Genomic DNA, 16,291 nt, shown 5'->3' on the forward strand with positions numbered 1-16,291 from the left:
ATTAAAGGAAATGGATACTATTCTTAATTAGGCACAGCTGTCTGTACACCAAGGTCTGGGCTTATTTTGGACTACAATCTCTGACTCTCCTTATTCAGGTTTGTGCCAAATGGCTTATCAGTGCCCAATTCTGCACTACATACCTGCCTTTCCACCAATTTCATTTTCTCTTACATTTTGGGTTTTCTGGCCTCTCTGATGTCTATTTATTTGTATTCACTGAATTTATATGTAAATGTTAGCAGATAATAAGTAAAATAACACATGGTTATTACAGAACTATCAAATACAATTCATCATATTCATAGCTTTCTTTTATTCCCACTCTCTAGTAACACACACAGGTGCATGGCTATGTGCATGCATACACTTGCGCACACACATGCACACACTTGCACAAAAATCCTATTTTTAATTTGAAGCTTTGCCATCTGGCTCATATGAAATAAAGTAGATAAACCCATTATCCCATCTTATTAGATGCTTAGGAATAGCTTCAGTTTAGGGGGTTTTTTGGTGTTTTTGTTTTGTTTGGGGGAGTTATGGAACAAAGTAACAAAACAAAGACTTTCACTGGAGATTAGATTTATTTATTTATTTATTTTAGCTTTCTTGTGGAAAAATAATGCCATTTAAGTTTCTAGCCTGCCACCAAAAATTCATGGAATTTCAAAATTGCATTTATTTTTACTATACAAATTATTCTACAGTGGTAAAACATTTGGGTATAGGCACAAACCAGTGCTATTTCGTTAAATTGCAGTGGTTAAAAACATGAAGCCATAAAAATAGTTGTCTTAACTGTGGATTTACTCTCAGAGTGGAATTAACCTTAGGCAAAATGATGAAGTCTATCTTCAGAGATGCTCTCCACACTCCAGGGCTTCTCATCTACTCTGTTATATGATCCCCAATAGCAATTTCCTGGCAAAGACTCTCAGCAGGAACATCATGATGATGCTTAGTTACCTTTTTCTTGACATTTCCTCAGCTCTTCTCCATAATCAGAAGTTTTCTGTCCAGGGTCCAGTCATCCGTCTGTTTTTCCAAGGTAAAAGGAGGAGGGGGAACCTATGTTAAAAAATTAGTGTCAGCCTCTCTTTCATAATATCATACATTCATTTTAACATAGTATTTACAAAAATAAATGTGACAATAGTAAATATTTGAAAAAAAACTTTTTGTGTTCTCATTTATTTATCTACTGTTCACCAACTACATTACATAAGAGGTTTCCTACTCACCCTATGATATGGGTAGATATTTAATCTCATTGGCTCAGTATGAATGAATCATTCATTCCCTCAATATGGGAATGAATCATGTTAATATGAGTTGAAAAAAGAAAAGGGCTCCAGAATGGGGCATTCTGGTGTGGTGATAAAACACATGGATTTTAAAATAAGTTGGATTACAACCTGCCAGATGGGGAAAATGTATGTAATGTTGGAGAATTTTTTAAATTTATGTTTATTTTTTTTTTAATTTTTTTTATTGGAGTTTGATTTCCCAACATATAGCATAACACCCAGTACTCATCCTGCAAGTGCCCCCCTCAGTGTCCATCACCCAGTCACCCCAACCCCCCACTCACCTCCCTTTCCACTGACCCTTGTTTGTTTCCCAGAGTTAGGGGTCTCTCATGTTTTGTCACCCTCACTGATATTTTCACTCATTTTCTCTCCTTTCCCTTTATTCCCTTTCACTAATTTTTATATTCCCCAAATGAATGAGACCATATACTATTTGTCCTTTTCCGATTGACTTATTTCACTCAGCATAATACCCTCTAGTTCCATCCATGTCGAAGCAAATGGTGGATATTTGTTGTTTTTAATGGCTGAGTAATATTCCATTGTATACATAGACCACATCTTCTTTATCCATTCATCTTTCGATGGACGCCGAGGCACCTTCCACAGTTTGTGGACATTGCTGCTATAAACATTGGGGTACAGGTGCCCCGGCATTTCACTGCATCTGTATCTTTGGGGTAAATCCCCAGCAGTGCAACTGCTGGGTCATAGAGCAGATCTATTTTTAATTCTTTGAGGAACCTCCACACAGTTTTCCAGAGTGGCTGTACCAGTTCACATTACCACCAACAGTGCAAGAGGGTAATGTTGGAGAATTTAAACCTTCATAAGATTCAGAAAAATGGGGAAAATTAAAATATCCATGAAAAGGGTGGCTTTGAGTATTAAGGGAGATGATGCATTAGAAATTCTTCAATACATATTAACAAAATAATTATCATTTTAATTATAATCATTTTTAAAATAAGAATATGGGGCAAAAAATGGAAATTTCTAGAGTACACACTCTATGTCAGACATTCTATTGAGTAATTTTGTAAATACAGTTTTTTTATATCACAATTATTAGGCCTTTTGTTTTTATGCATTTCTTTTCTATGTGATCTATTATTGTTAAAGTACCCCTTAGTTAAATAAAACCATACAGAAAGACTCAAAGAAATAGCTAAATGCTTGTCAGGAAAAATAAATGAATCCATTTTCCTTAGCAGTAGTTTTTTTTTTAAACTATTTTAGACTAGGACAGGGGAAAGCAAGAAAGGTAAATGCACCCAGAGAGCATGGTATGGAGGGAGCCAAATTTCTGATATGGGAACAGGAAGAAGGGACATCTGTGGTGAGTTTTATGTACTACAGAGAAAGCCAGCACCAAATTAATTTTGAGTATCTACCTCTCACTGAAGCACCATCTGTTAATAACCCACCATTTATCTGTCCTTTACCTTTGGAAGTCCAAAGTTTTTATTCACCCTCTGTAGAGATCAAGGCTAAGGGATAAACTTCAAACTCCAATCAAAATAGAATTAAATATATCAAGAGAAAAAATCCTGTTAGCTAGGGAACTGGTGTATAACCACCACTCATGTACATATTATCTAATTTTACCTCCAGTGCAATACTGAGTAATAGATATTATTAACCTAATTGCACAAGTGAGTAACTGAGGCTTAATTTTCTCCATTTTTAGTATTGTCATATATGTAACATAGTTAGACTAGAGATATGTGTCTAAATAATTCCTTGATGTGCTCTGGATTAATTCTGATCTCACTTACATGTGGAATCTGAAACAAACTCAAGCAGATAATAGAATGGTGATTTCCAGGCACACCTGGGGGTATAGAAAGAGCAGAGGGAGATGTTGGTCAGAAGGTACAAAGTTTCAGCTATGCCAGATAAATAAGTTCTGGAGAGCTAATGTACAGCATGATGACTATAATTAACAATATTATATGGTACACATGAAATTTGCTAAGAGAATGTATCTTTAAAAATTGAAAGAAAATATTAAATATCTGAGATTATAGATATGATAATTAGCTTGATTTTGGTGATCACTATACAATGTACATATATATCAAAACATCAAGTTGTACATCTTAAATTCAAGTTTTGTCAATTATACCTCAATAAACATAAAAAACACTATGCTCCAAATACATGGATATTTTAATACTATATTTAAGTATTTCTGAAGGCATGAAAAGATAAAGGAAAAAAGAATGGGAGAGGACACTATAGGAAAAGAAAAAAAAAACTAAAAATGCAAAACCTAGAAAGTAGATCTTAAAAACTTAAATCCTCAAATAGCTTTTGATAGCAAGAAATTATCCAATTTGTACTGCAGAACCCCCCCACCCCATTAAGTAATCAGTAAATGGTGACAAAAGTATGTCCTAATTGATGCAGAAATAAAGATAACAATGGAGCCAGAAGGATTTTGGTAGATAAATTTATGAAAAAATGCACTCCCTAGTTAATGATCTCTTTTCCTACTTTGCAGAGACAACTAACTCTCTATTGAAGTCATTTTGGGCTTTTATTTTCAAAACTACCATACTGGGTGACTTCTAAATAGCAAAAAATTATTTCTCACAGTTCTGGAGGCTGGGAAGTTCAAAACAAGACATTGTCAGATTTGGTGTCTTGTGAAAGCCTGCTTGTTACCTGCTTCACAGATGGCCAACTTTTTGCTTTGTCCTCACATGGTGAAAAGGGACAGAGTTACTCTCTGGGGTCTCCTTTACAAGGGAGTTAATTCCATTCATGAGGGCTCCACCCTTATAACCTAATAGCGTACAAAGGATGCACTTCCTAATACCATGCACTGAAGATTAGATATGAACTTGTGAATTTTAGAGGGGCACAAACCTTCAATATATAGTATTCTCTCTCTTTGTTTCTGGTATAAAATTAGGGAAATTGTAAAATGGAAACTATTTTAATTAAGTAAATAAGGTTAATTGAAAGTGGAGAATTAAATAATAGTTTATGTATTAAATACAAAATCATATCCTCCAAGACAAAAGAGAACCAAAATCTTAAGAAATATGAACTATCCTAAATATATATATACAGAAAAGTATCTTAATTCTACTATACTGACAGAGAGGTCATCAAAAGCTAGAAATATTGTGATCATAACAAATATATCATCTGGAAAAGGCAAACTTATAGATTCATTAAAAAATAACAATAAAAACATCCAGAGCACATTGAATCAACCTTCCCTCCACAATATTGTTGTGCCCAAGATTGCGAATCCAAGAAACCACCAAGGAGCCGACACCGATGCAAACACATGAGCGTTTATTTACAAGCTCAAGGTTGGGTCCAAGTATACCCGGCACAGCGGAGCAGGGACTTGGACCTCGAAGTGGGTTACAGCTGGGTTTTTTATAGGCTGGTCTAGGGGATTTTCAGAAGGGGTGGAAGAATTTCTCCAAGTTCTGTTTACATTCTGATGTGGGGCTTTCAAGGGCATTGAGCTCTGTTCTCACTCTAATATGGGACTTTCTACCAGGGCGTGGGCTCTGTTGTCTTTCTGATATGGGATTCTCTGCCGAGGACATTGAGGACATGCTGCAGTTTTTCCCATAAAGTTCAGCTCTTATTCACAGGGGCCTAAGATGGCTGTACTTGTGCTAATGCTAAACTTTAGGTGGGATTGCCTTAATTTTTCTCGGCCTCCACATAATATAACAATTAAGCAAAAGAAAACTGTAAAATAATACTCTAAATTAAATATATCTAACCAAGTATTCTGAGATATAAAAAAATTCTGTATCATTCAATACTAATGAAAATAAATGTTTAATATTCAACAATGGGAAAATATGAATCCAATTGAAATCAAGAAAAAAAATAGAAGAATAAAATGAAAAATATAAAAAATAAACTAAAAGCTCTGGAAAGGCAGTAGATTCAAATTATATTTAGTAAGAAGCATTGACACAAAGCATTAAAACAATCTGGAGAATTAAAATTAGGGAAAGAAGTAAAAACAGAGAGAACATGGTGGAAATAAAAGGCAAGGAAATAGGGTAAAGCATTCATGTTATTTTATTTCCTGAAGAAAAAAACTAATATAATGCAAAGCAAAATTAAACTAAACTAAGCAACTTAATGATAATCTGACATAACTTTTCTGGAAATAATAGAGACCTAAATCTACATATCAAAAGGAAATACAAGGTACTTGAAAAATTTACATCAGAAAAAGGAACATGAAAACATAAACAAATAATCTATTTGATTTCAAATAAAAGGGGAAAAATTCCTTAAAGTCCCTTATCCAGATTTATTGTGTTCTCTCTGGCCCAACACCCTCAAGATCCGCTATCAAAAATGTTCTCCCATTTCCTTATTGGTTCATAGTAGTGATGTCCTGCAACTCTTTTTCACCAAAGTAACATAAGCATTGTTGAGATTTGGTCTTATTAATTGGCTTAGAAGCCATAGAAAAGGCAATCAATACGTTCAGGTATTGGTAGTAAAAATGTTACCCATAAACTAATTTAAAAGATAACATCAAAATATTACCATCTAAAATAATATCAAAATGTCTGATATCCATATTTACCTAGAAGATAGACACAATTTTTAAAAGATTTGGTACTATCAAATTTTGGTGAGAAAGTACCAAAACACGTATTTACACCCACTGATGGCAGGAACATAGAACGTATTTTAGAAAGCTTATTTGTTTGAGTCTTTTAAAATTAAAAGTCTCCAAACCTAGAGTATGTCTGTAAGGATACACAGAAACTTTGACAGTGCTCCACTTAGGGAGGAGGAGATAAGTGGCTGGAAAACAATAGAGAAAGATAAATTTGTTATCATTATATACACTTTTGTAACTTTTAAAATGTGCTCTAATTATATGAATAGTGTACTTTCAAAGAAGAAAATATTAAAATGAAACCATGTGTTTATTCCTCTGTTATGTTAGTTCATGGTTGAAATTTTAACTAACATTAAATAAGCTTTTACAATGTTATCAGGAAGTGGTTAAGTTAAAATGTTTATTTAATGTTACTTTCAAAAAGTAATATGAAAATAAGAATATAGGCACTATGCATACGCAGCAAAAATTATGAAGTTGGTATGCAAATGATTGCAGATTTGAGTAGGCATGCTCTATAATAGCCTAATCTGCAATGCTTACCTTCCCTGGAGCAGTGACTTTGTTTTAAAGGGTGAAACATGTAGTCTTATCTTTGGATGAATTCTCTAAATCTTTAGGAAAGTCCATTTCTATTTTTGTTTTTCCCATAAGGGCCCTTCCTCAATCAACTCTTTTTTTTTTTTTTTTTAAGATTTATTTATTTATGATAGACACACAGAGAGAGAGAGAGAGAGAGAGGCAGAGACATAGGCAGAGGGAGAAGCAGAGGGAGAAGCAGGCTCCATGCCGGGAGCCTGAAGCGGGACCGATCCCGGGGCTCCAGGATCACGCCAAAGGCAGGGGCCAAACCGCTGAGCCACCCAGGGATCCCCTCAATCAACTCCTTAAATCAAGTGCATCATAGCATTTCTATTTGTTTGGAAAATGCTTTATACAGTGATTTTTATACATGATTTTATAAATGTTTCTTTTTAAATAAGATTTATTTATTTATTCTCGGGGTTAGGGAGAGAAGAAGAGGGAGAGAATCTCTAGCAGACTCCCTGAGCACAGACTCTGGCATGGGGCTCAACCTAAGTTGAAAAAGAGTCAGACATGGGCAGCCCTGGTGGCTCAGGGGTTTAGCGCAGGCTTCAGCTCAGGGTGTGATCCTGGAAACCCAGGATCAAGTCCCACGTCGGGCTCTCTGCCTCTCTCTCTCTATGTGTCTCTCCTGAATTAACAAATAAAATCAAAAAAAAAAAAAAAAGAGAGAGAGAGACATTTAACAGGTGCCACATATACAAGGTTTTATGTATGCTTTTTAACAATCTTGAGCGGCAAACAGAGGCTCATTTTATAGCTAGTAGTTGATTTTCAGAGAGGGCAATTAATTGTTCAAGGCCAAGATTAAGCAGTAGATTGGAATTTTAACCCAGGTCTTCTGATTTAGTCATCTTTCCACCTCATGATCTTACCTCAGATCGTGTATTGTGGAGTCATCCTGTTAAATTTGTTCTACTGTACCACCTAAAAGATCTTAGACTATTTAATGCCTTTATTCAGTCATATTACCTGTAGATAATTAATTATGAGGATATTACTTATGTGGATAACAGTATAATTCCAAAGTCCTATTTTGAAGATTGTTTTAAAAAATAAAGAATTTTGGACTATGTATAAAGCATAGTAAGCACAATTTAAATGTTAATTTATGAATACATCTGATATCTTGCTATTTTTCAACATCGCTCACATTTTCCTTCCATTACTCTTTTGTTCTGTTTTAGATTGTAATGTCCTAAGAAAAAGAATTGACCTACTAAACACATAATATGTTTAATACTAATATTTAATATTAATATTGCTAATCTTCCAATTTTGATTGAGAAATTAATAAGAAATCAACCAGTGAAGGTCATATTTCCCTTTCTTCAAGCTAAATCAGGTGGGTTTAAATGGAATGTACACTTTTCCTAACTTTTAGTTAGTTTTTGAATTTGTAACAATTGTAAGGATAAAATTCAGTACCATTTCTAATTCAATTATGAGATTAAAAAAAACATCTTTCTGAATTCATTCTATATTTTATGGTAGTCAGTTAACTGAATCTGAGATGAAATATAATAGATATTTCATGAAGTAAAGATGTCTAAATTATTTTCTTGACAGAACTTGCTTAAATCATTTCAAATCTCTAGACTAATATCTTCATCTACAAAGAAATAGGGAGTAAGTTAAGTGCTACCTTATACAATTTTAGATTTAAAATTTTAAAGTTCTGGGGATCCCTGGGAGGCTCAGTGGTTTAGTCCATGCCTGCCTTTGGCCCAGGGCGTGATCCTGGAGTCCCGGGATCAAGCCCCACATCAGGCTCTTTGATGGGCCTGCTTCTCTCTCTGCCTGTGTCTCTGCCTTTCTCTCGGTGTCTCTCATGAATAAATAAATAAATAATCTTTAAAATAAAATAAAACAAAATTTTAAAGTTCTTTCTAAAGCAATAAATTAAGTATAGTTGAAAGCACATCTAGGCACACACAGTTTGTATACACTTTGAACATAAAGAAAAGATTTCCTGTGTACCAAATATTTTTTGTCTCAAACATATACATTGGTATGAACTTAAAACAAACAAAATACAGGTGCTACAAATTCCTAAATGAAATTTTAAATTATTAAGTTTAGATCTGTTCTCCAAATTTTCAATATACATTCTATATTATGTTTCCTTCAGAACATTGTTTTTGCTCTCTCCACCAATTTTGACAGGTTGTATTATCATTTTCATTTAGTTCTAAATATTTTAAAATTTCTCTTGATAATTCTTCATTTATCCACATAGGGTTTAGAAATGTGTTGTTTAGTCTGCAAGTATTTTTTTTACTTTCAAACTATCTTTCTGTTACTGAATTCTAGTTTAATTCCATTGTGGTCAAAGAGTATCCTTTGCATGACATCTATTCTTTTAAATACATTAAGGTATGTTTTATAGGTCAGAAAGTGTTCCATGTCGGTGAATGTTCCATGTGAGCTTAAGAAGAAGGTATATTCTACTGTTGTTGGATAAAGTATTTTATAAATGTCAATAAGATCCAAATTATGGATAATTCTGTTCAGTTTCACTATATCCTTACTGATTTTCTGCTGCTGGATCTGTCAGTTATTGATAGAAAGGTGTTAAAGTTTCCAATTCTAATGGTGGATTTGTCTCTTTATAGTTTATCACTTTTTGTTGCACATATTTAGATGCTGGTTGTTAAATACACACATGTTAAGGATTATTGTTTTCTTGGAGAATTGATCCCTCTGTCATTATGTAATTCTAGAAATGAGGAGCCATCCCAGGTTTCCTCAATATATTGAAAATTCCAGAATTAAAGTTCTTCCAAGATTCTCTTGTGTATTTTAGTTAGCTTTGATAGCTCAGAGATTTTACAAAGGAATTGAGTCACTGTTTCAGATAAATTCTTTGTCACATAATCATGTTATATAAGAGGAAGGAGAAATCAAGGGCACATAACAATTTGCAATGAATAAGTGAATTCCTCAGTGAGTACAATTATAATGTAGATTAAAATGATAATTAAGACTATTGATAATATAATTAAACAATAACTTTGAAAGGAGATATAAACAATCTGAAAAAAGTCCTCATCTGTTATGTATTCACATAGTTTTGAATAAACATTTAACAAAAAACATTCTAGCATTTGCTAGTGACATAAAATAAGTCATGGCTTACACTCTTAAGCATATTATATATTACTAAAATTCAAATATACAACAAAGAATATCAACAAAGTATGAGGAATGCAATAATGAAAATATAAGTCTCTGATTTCACCATAAAGAGAGAGATTAGGGACCTCTTACTGTAGCCATTATGCCAGAATTCACAAGTGGTGATAAATAAGCTTTATCATAAATGTCAAGATGAGGACGGACATTGTAAGCAGGAAAAAAAAAACAGTTTTTAAAATATATCTCATTAAAAAATATATATATATATATATCTCATTAATAGAAACTCTCTAATGAATTGATTGGCTGTGAGAACTTATAACTTCTTTCAAATCAATCTTATCCTTGGTTTTTGTGTTACCAAAATTCCGGATAGGCATCCTTCATAGTTCTTAAGTTTATATAAACATTACACTGATATACAATATTGCTCATTTTAGAGCTTTTATGTCATAGGTGCTGTACATGCCATGGATTGGTTGTTTACTAATACTTTAAAATTCACTTATAGTGACCAACAATACACTTGTTACTACAGCTCAGATCTATGGCATATGTTTGAAAATACATATACATACTATTGAGTGAATATTTCCTGTTTGTAATTGCCAGGTTCCAGTAAGATGGCTGATGTGGGATTATTTTTGGATGAAAAAATTTATTCCTTTGGTGATCTTCACAAATAATTTTTTTCTGTAAAACAAATGGAAAGTATTTTTAACAACATTAAAGAGAGCCTGATGTTCTCTCTCTTAAACCATATGGCATTTTTATCTAACACAAGCTTACTAGCAAAATTCTATGATTTTGACATGCTTTTATTCTAGGGGTCAGTAAGCTTTTCCTTAAATATTTGAGGCCTTCGGGGTATACAGACTATAGAAAGCACTGAATTATGCTGCTGCAGTATGTGTGCATGTGCACACACACACGCACACACACACACACAAAACCATAGACAATATCCAAATGAGTGAACTGGCTGAGTCCCAGTGAAACATTATTTACTAAAAATGGTGGCTGACAATGGAAAGTGATATGATCATAGTGATGTGGGAGCAGAGCTAGCTGAGGACAAAGCACAACTGATATCCCACAAACAACCCCCAACCAGGGTGAGATATTTGTGATATTCTTCAGGAAGCTTCTAGTTGTTTTAATGTTAATACCTTGCTAGAGGGAAAAGCAATCTTTAACTTGACAATGGCAAGGCTTCCAGTATCTTGTAGGTCCTCCTTAGCATGTCATCAGCTCTGGACTTTACCTATACTCCAAAACATCATCAATAGCAGTGGAATAAGACTGTAAAAGGGAAAAACTGAAAATTGAATATGTGCAACCACATATTGGGTTAGTGTAAACCAACCCAAAATACAAACACGGGGGGATTTAGATGCAATTAAACAGGCGGATACTTAAAAACAACAACAACAACAACAACCAAAAATTCTAACCTTGTAGCTTGGGTCTGAGTTAGTTTATATAAAAATTAAAAGCTGTATAAGGTTTCTTCATTAAATTCTGTAGGACTATCGGATACCTAGCATATACTTACAAAGTCTGCTCCATCCCTTTTTCCCAATCCCAGGGCGCAAGCCCCAACCAGAGCTGGCTCACAGGAGCCAATCTCCCCCTCCCTGTAGCCTAGACCTTTTGCTCTTGGAAAAGGAATATCCAATGGCTTTGGGAGTAGCATCCCAGTCTGATTTAATGACAACAGTTTATGCGGGGATGGGGGGATATTATTCTCTTAAACATTTGCAGCTTGAAACAGTTGAAGAAGCAGCTTAAAAAACATCTCCCTACCCCCATCAATCCAGAAACCTCCAAATTCAAAACAAAACAAAACAAAGCAAAACACAAAACCTAAAATCACAACAGCGACCTTGCTCCCCCTCCAGTAGGCCCGCCCATCTGCTCCTTAATCGGCAGAAACATTACAGGCCAAGAATATACATTTTCTCAAGCATACATGGAACATTTTTGAAAATAGATTATATGTTAGGTCATGAAACAAGTCAACATATGTAAAAAGACTGACATCACACAAAGTATATTTTCCACTTAAAAGGTATGAAACTAGAAATCAATAATAGGAGGAAAACTGCAAAATTCACAAATACATGGAAATTAAACAGCACACTCCTAAACAACCAATGGATCAAAGAAGAACCAAAAGAGAATTCAAAAACATCTTGAAATAAGTGAAAAGAGACAAACATACTAAAGCTTATGGGATGCATCAAATGCAGTTCTTTTTTTTTTTTTTTTTTTTTTTTTTTTTTTTTAAAGATTTTATTTATTTATTCATGATAGTCACACAGAGAGAGATTGAGAGGCAGAGACATAGGCAGAGGGAGAAGCAGGCTCCATGCACCGGAAGCCCGATGTGGGATTCGATCCCGGGTCTCCAGGATCGCGCCCTGGGCCAAAGGCAGGCGCCAAACCGCTGCGCCACCCAGGGATCCCTCAAATGCAGTTCTAAGAAAATTGTTAGCACTAAGTTCCTATAAAATGAAAAAGAAAGATCTCAGACAAGCAAACTAAATTTATAACTAGAAAAAAGAAGACAAACTAAATCTATAAAGTTTGCAGAAAGAAGGAAATAATAAAGATCAAAGCTCACGTAAATATAACAAGGACAAGATAGATTAAAGAAATTAAGATCTGGGCTTTTTCAAAAGACAAACAAAATTGACAAACCTTAGCTATACAAAGAAAGGAGGACTTAATAAATAAAATCAGAAAGGACACTGGGGCACCTCAGTGGCTCAGTTGGTTAAGTGTCTGACTCTGATTTTGGTTCAGTGTCCTGGGATCAAGTCCTGTGACCATCTCTGTGCTCAGTGGAGAGTCTGCTTGAGATTTTCTCCCTCTGCCACTTCTCTCTTTTTCTTTCTCTCTCTCTCTGTCTCTCCTCTCCCCATAAGTAAATAAATAAATAAATAAATAAATAAATAAATAAATCTTTAAAAAAATGAAAAGGACACTTACATCTGATACAATAAGAATGTAAAGGGCCATAAGAGTTTGTTATGAAAAATTATGTACCAACAAATTGGATAACCTTAAATAAATGGATAAATTCCTAGAAATATACAACTAGCAAGACTGAATCATGACAAAATAGAAAATTTGAACAAAACAATAACAAGTAAGGACATTGAATCATTAATCAAAAAATTTGCAACAAAGAAAAGCCCAGACCAGATAGTTTCCCTGAATTATTCAAATATTTTTTTAAAAAAGTAAAACCAATTCTTGTGAAACTTCTTCAAAAAATTGAAGAGGAACAAACACTCCCAATTTATTTTAAAAGGCCAGCATTCTCTGATACTAAAATCAGACGAGGACACACAGACACACACAGAGTTACAGGCCAATATTCTCAATGAATATAGACAGAAATATCCCCAATAAAATACTAGCCAACCAAATTCAAAAGAACATGAAAAGGATCATACACCATGATCAAGTGAGATTTATCCCTGACACGCTATGATATTTCAATATATGCATGTCAATAACTATGTCAATTAACCACGTTAATAGAAGGAAGGATGAAAATATAAAGTCACTTCAATACAGGCAGGAAAAGCTAAAGCTTTTGGCAATATTCAACATCCTTTTGCTATCCATACTCAATAAATTGCTTATAGAATGAGCATATCTCAAAAGAATAAAAACTATATAGATCAAGTCACATACTTTGGTGAAAGCTTTAAATTTTTCCTGTAAGATCACAATCAATATTGCTATCTCAATGAGATATCTGCACTCTCGAATTCATTGCAATTTTAGTCACAGCAGCTAAACCATGGAAACAACCCAAGTGTCTGCCAGTAAATCCATCTATATATCTATATCTAATATATAATATATATATATATAAATGTAATCAAATTTTCATTATTCATATATAGACATATACATGGAATATAATTGGTATAATAATAATGGCAAATAATATAATATATAATAATGATAAATAATATAAGGTAGTAATATATATTATGGAATATTATCCAGCCATAAAAACAACAGAAATCCTGCCATATATGATGATATGGATGGACTATGACAGCATTATAATAAGTGAAATAAATGTTTACATAACATCAATTATATGTGGAATATAAAAAAGACAAACCCATAGAAACAGAAACTAAAATGATACTTGCCAGGTGCTGGTGGCAAGGGGATGAAGTTGGGGTAATGGGAAGATGTTGTCAAAGTGACAAACTTCCAATTATAAGATTAATAAGTTCTGGGGTTCTCATGTATAGCATGGTGACAACAGTTAAAAATTCTATATTATATACTTAATGGTTGTTAAGAATATGAATCTTAAATGTTCTCATCACTAATTTATAAAAATTATATGAGATGATGGAAGTGTAAACTAACCATATGTGGTAATCATCTTGGAATATATACAAATTCTCACTTTGCATGCCTTAAACTTTCACAATAAGTCAACCAAATTTCAATAACACTGAACAAAAATAAGTGGCTGGTTTGACCAGAAGGCTATAGTTTACCAATCCTTGCTTTAATCTATGAAATTGTTTTTCCCTGATGTGACAAATGGTGATGACCAATGTGGAAAAAATATCAGCAAGTCCTTTAGGCAAGGGAAATTATTATAAAATTGTTTAAATATTTGAAAAAGACAATGATATGCTTGAAATCTGCCCTAAGAATGATGTATTTTTAGATTCTAACGACTATAAAAGCTGAGACTGTGTCTTTTGTAATTTTAATATTACAGAGAAATATAGTATATGCTCAATATAGGATTTACATTATGTCATTGAAAGAATACAAAATTTGAAAGCAATACCTATTGAAACTAGATATTATTTAATTTAATTTAATTAAGCCCACCAAAAGTTCATAACTTTCCCTTTTAACTTATTTTATCTGAACTTGAGATCTCTACTTTGCATATGGACTATATATATAAGAACTATGTGAATAGTGAAAGGAAAGAAAAAAAGAAGAAATCATGTTGACTTGAATAACAGTAGCTCACATCAATTCTAAGAAATTATAACATCAGCCTTTCTGGCAAGACTACATTGGTGGTGTTTATTTTTCATTAAGCTCTGATTTTTGACATAACAGCTTACCAATGGTAAAAATAAAAAATAATAAAATGAAATATAGAAAAAAATATACTTGAGACACTAGGTAAAACTATTTCAGTCAGAAAGATTAAAAATATGCTTTTAAATTTTTCTAGTACTGAATAGTTATTATCTAAAAATGATTTTGAATACCATATACAATGTGTAAATTTTGGAGTGAAACTTTTTACACTGAGAACACGGTCAGATTAATTTGAACTTAATGAAATTTGAACCAAGATGAGAGTAATAAAGATAAAATATTTAAAAACTAAAACAAAAGGAAAGTAAACATTAATATAATATTCATTAATATTAATAGTTGAATATGATACAGGATAAGTTGATTGTGCACATTTTCCTTCAACTGTATATCTGTCTAATGGATGTTAGTTAAAACAGATGGTGTGGTGACTTAAAACTGCTAATGTAAAATATATCATATGGAGTGTAGAAGTTAAAAGAATCAATCTGGACCAGATCAAGATGCCACAGTAATAGTGCACTATCCAGGAATAAGTGTCATTTTTTTTTCTTTTCCAAAATAAAGCAATAAATAAATAAATAAATAAGACTTACACACACTCCTTTTGTGGTGAGCACTCTCCCCCAATAAACATTTGATATGTCAGTTTCATTTTAGGCCATTTGCATTGTGCTCAATGTCTATAATCTCTGGGAGGTTTTCTTATGTTCTGAAAAGGAGAGGAAGAAAAAAAATCAAGGAGGAAAAGGAGAAATGAGAAAGTAAAAGAAAGAAAATAAATAGAATAAAAACTAGAGATAGAAAGAAAACATTGCTCTGCCTCATCCATTTTATTTTCCTCGGAAACTTAAGTACTAGATACAGAAATTTGTCAAAATAGTTAGAAATATCTTTGCTGACTTTGGTTAGTTATTATATTTTCAAGATTTTATTGGCTACATTCAGATGCTATGTGAAGAGGCATAGCAATGACAACAATTAAGAATTTATAGTTTTCCAAACCTCACATCAAAGAACAAGACATGAGAACAGTTTCATGTTTGCCTGAGATATGTTAATATCCATGTAGAATAATCTTCAAGATATTATAAAAGTAATGATTTGATGTCATTCAAGAAATTATTTTCCATGAGATGAGGATGTCTGTACTTTTCATAGTTTAGACTCTGAAATCTTTTTGTCCTCACACAGACTAAGAAGAGAAAACATGACATTGTATTGGCACTGGGGAATCTTTTGTTCCATGATGGATGTGTTCCTTCTAGGAAGAGGAGGACACTATTGGGTCTCATTCATTAAGTTGATGTAATGGTGGCATGAACTATCATCCACAGAGATTTTCAATTGAATGTTATCCCACCAATCACTTTCTCACAGCCTAATAGAGTGTCCCTGACATCAAAGTCTGATAAATTGTGCAGTGCCAATTAAAAAAGAGACTTTCCCTGTCAGTCATTTAGTTGCAATATTCTCTTTTACTAGATTAGGTGCCATAAAAATGACAGGAATGATG

The 16,291-nt window shown here is 33.2% G+C and overlaps 1 long non-coding RNA gene across 2 annotated transcripts; it reads right to left on the minus strand.

Annotated features, from left to right (window-relative positions):
- Positions 1-621: 621 nt before the first annotated feature.
- On the minus strand, positions 622-15,490 carry LOC111097934. 2 transcript variants are annotated; one of them, XR_005366384.1, is made up of 4 exons: positions 15,372-15,490; positions 10,242-10,356; positions 3,092-3,147; positions 622-1,071 (listed from the first exon to the last, which is right to left on the minus strand). It is a non-coding gene; the product is annotated as an uncharacterized LOC111097934 (long non-coding RNA). The 2 variants fall into 2 exon arrangements; XR_005366385.1 differs by lacking the exon at positions 15,372-15,490 and adding an exon at positions 10,833-10,965.
- Positions 15,491-16,291: the final 801 nt, after the last annotated feature.

The sequence above is a fragment of the Canis lupus genome, chromosome 11 (assembly GCF_011100685.1).
Source record: "Canis lupus familiaris isolate Mischka breed German Shepherd chromosome 11, alternate assembly UU_Cfam_GSD_1.0, whole genome shotgun sequence".
Lineage (NCBI taxonomy): Eukaryota > Metazoa > Chordata > Mammalia > Carnivora > Canidae > Canis > Canis lupus.